Source organism: Canis lupus, chromosome 1 (assembly GCF_048164855.1).
Source record: "Canis lupus baileyi chromosome 1, mCanLup2.hap1, whole genome shotgun sequence".
In the NCBI taxonomy this organism is placed as follows: Eukaryota; Metazoa; Chordata; class Mammalia; order Carnivora; family Canidae; genus Canis; species Canis lupus.
The window spans coordinates 11,397,298-11,400,845 of record NC_132838.1 but is presented as its reverse complement, the minus strand read 5'-3'; the positions used below and the strand labels follow the sequence as shown (position 1 = coordinate 11,400,845).

General features: G+C 39.2%; 1 pseudogene; it reads left to right on the top strand.

Annotated features, from left to right (window-relative positions):
• Window positions 1-293: 293 nt before the first annotated feature.
• Window positions 294-1,283, top strand: LOC140611863 (glyceraldehyde-3-phosphate dehydrogenase-like; annotated as a pseudogene).
• The last annotated feature ends 2,265 nt before the right edge of the window (window positions 1,284-3,548 follow it).

The window sequence follows — 3,548 nt, the reverse complement described above, 5'->3', positions numbered from 1 at the left end:
TCCTGGGTCTCCAGGATCGCGCCCTGGGCCAAAGGCAGGCGCCAAACCGCTATACCACCCAGGGATCCCCAAAGTCAAGAGATTTAGAAAGTTTTCTCAACAAGAAACATTAAAGCCAGAAGATGGTAATGTAATATCTTAATGTGCTGTGATAAATAATCTTCTCTGAATTGCATACCCAGAAAAACTATCTTTTTAGTCAAAGGTGAAAACATACATAGAAATAAGAACTTTAACCCCAATACAGAGAGCCGCATCTTCTGGTGCAGGGCCAGGTGCATCACTGAGACACAATGAAGATCAAAGTAAACGGATTTGGCCTTATTGGGTACCTCGTCACCAGGGCTGCTTTTAACTCCAGCAAAGTAGATATCGTCGCCATCGATGACCCCTTCATTGACCTCAACTACGTAGTCCATATGTTCCAGTATGATTCTACCCACAGCAAATTTAACAGCACAGTCATGAGTGAGAATGAGAAACTTGTCATCAATGGAAATCCCATCTCCATCTTCCAGGAGCAAGATCCTGTCAGCATCAAATGGGGTGATGCTAGTGCTGAGTATCTTGTGGAGTCTACTGGGGTCTTCACCATTATAGAGAAACCTGGGGCTCATTTGAAGAGTGGAGCTAAGAGGGTCATCATCTCTGGTCTTTCTGCTGAGGCCCCCATGTTTGTGATGGGCATGGACCATGGGAAGTAGGACAATTCCCTCATTACCAGCAATGCCTCGTGACCAACAACTGCTTGGCTTCTCTGCCAAGGTCATCCATGATAACTATGGCATGATGGAGGAATCATGACCACAGTTCGTGCCATCACTGCCACCCAGAAGACCAGTTTACCCTCCTGGAAACTGTGGCATGATGGCTGAGGGGCTGCCCAATACAGCATCCTTGCTTCTCCTACTGCTGCCAAGGCTATAGGCAAGATCATCCCTGAGCAAAATGGGAAGATCACTGGCATAGTCTTCCATATCCCTACACCTAATGTGTCAGTCATGGATCTGGAGTGCTGCCTAGAGAAAGCTGCCAAATATGATGACATTAAGAATATGGTGGAACAGGCATTGAAAGGTCTCCTTAAGGACATGCTCAGCTACACTGAAGACCAGGTTGTCTCCTGCTACTTCAACAGTGACATCCACTCTTCCACCTTCAATATTGGGCCTGGCATTGAACTCATTGACCACTGTGTCAAGTTCATATGTTGGTATGACAATGAATTTGGCTATAGCAACCGGGTGGTGGGCATTATAATCCACATGACTTCCGAAGAGTAAGAGCTCCTGGACCACCAGCCCCAATTAGAGCAAGAAAAAGAGAGAGGCCCTCAGTTGCTGGGGAGTCCTCATGCCCAAATCATTCGCCAACCCACTGAGAATCTCCTGACCTCTACACAGTTTCCATTCCAGACCCCCTGAAGAAGAGAAGAAGCTTGAGGAGCCCTACCTTGTCATGTACCTTCAATAAAGTGTACTGTACCCAGCTGGGGAAAAAAATAATAAATAAATAATTAATTAAAAGACCTTTTGGCCTAATTAAGAATTGGTGAAAATTCCTAAATTGCTTGTTTGAAATGGCTTATTTTCTTCTGAAGTCTGGTAACATTACCACACAATAGAACAGTGTAAAGATTTTATCAAGCAGAATTGACAAAGCCTAACATTATGTGAAAATTGAAATCCTTTCAAGAGGTAAAAGCAAATATTAGATATGAACAGAAATCCATGTTATCCTTTTGTAACATGTTTTAGTGTAAGATTATTCAATGATGGTATTGTACAAAGTAACCTCTTGGTAAATGTTAGGTATCCTCATTTTCATCCTTACTCTTTTCACTTGTGGACTTACATTCTCTTGGATAATATAGATAAGCACACAGGAAACCAAGAGAGTAAAATCAAGATAACATCTCACAAAGCCTATGGAATAATATAGGATTGATGAATAATAAAATTTCAAGGAAACAGGAATATCTTTATGGAGGAACTTATATATAAGCCAAGATGTGAGGCCAAAAAAGTGAGAGAATCTGCATTCTTGAGTCTTCTGGCGATCAGCATAACTGGTGTGACAGTTAATTCTATGTATCAATAAGACTGGCTTTGCGGTACCCAGATTAAATGTTATTTAAATGTTATCTGTAACAATTTTTTCTAGATGAGATTAGGATTTGAACAGTGAACTAAGTAATGTAGAATGCCATACCCAATATGGGTGGGCCTCAACTAATCCATTGAAAGCCAACTACAACAAAAGATTAAGGAAGGGGAATTCCACTTCTCTTTTTCTGCCTCACTGATGGATCTGGAATGTTGCCTCTCATCTTCTCCAGTCCTTAGAATGAGATTTATGCCATTGACTCTTCTAGTCATTTATCATGAGACAACTTCTCATAATAAGTCTCTCTCTTTCTTTCTTTCTCAGTGTGTTTGTGTGTGTGTGTGTGTGTGTATATGTGTAGACAGTGAGATAGTGGTATCTTTTGGTATGTATTTTCTTTATTGATATGTCTTTTTCTCTGGAGAATCCTAATAATAGCTGATCATAGGTTCTTAATGTAGGTTTTCCAGTGGAACATTAACAATTGTGGGGCAAACAAAATATTATATGGGTATTTGGCTATAGGTAGTCAATAGATGTATGTGTTTTTCTATACGTGTACCAAGTTTTACTTCACATCTTAATCATAAAAAAATAAATAAGTAAAAAGTGTATCCTGTAGAACAAAATCAATACTTTGCAGACACCTGGGTGGCTCAGTTGGTTAAATGTCTGCCTTCAACAGCTCAGGTCATAATCCCAGAGTCCCGGGATCAAATCCCACATCAGGTTCCCTGCTCAGTAGAGAGTCTGCTTCTTCTTCCTCTACCCCCCACTTGTGCACATGTTCCCCTCTCTCTTTCTGTCTCTCTCTCTCAAATAAATACATAAAATCTTTTAAAAGATGGTAATAATACTTTGCTTTTGAGGTGATTAACTTCATTTTATTTACTGACTGTAATGTAAATCCCTAGAGGCTTAAAGTCGTGGGGAAATTTCTCTTTAATATACATTTTAAAAACTAGGGGAAAAGTTTATAGGCATCATAGTGCTAGTTCTTGGTAGTAATGAATCCTGTTACATTTATGACTGTGTTATCATACCAGTTAATGCATTTTCTGTGCAATGATGCGGTTCCACCCCCTACATCCATCAGCAAAAATGAACCATTTTTCAAGGTCTCTGCAGGAATACTAAATAAATCAATAGAAAATATGCAGAATCAAAATGTGAGAGATAAATCCATGTTAACCATCGCTTGACTGATACTGCTGTTAAACATTTTTATTTTGACATCTACATTTTCTCACATTGTAATATACAAGTACCTATTTTTCCAAAGTTAAACTCATTTTTATTTGAATCAGGCCTAATTTACCAGTTGAAATCATCAAATAAGTTATTGAATACTTTCAGAAGGAAGCAGGAACTATGACAGGACTTACGTATCTTTCCCCATACAGATGTGTTACTATTTAAATTCTTTATAACTATTAATTTGC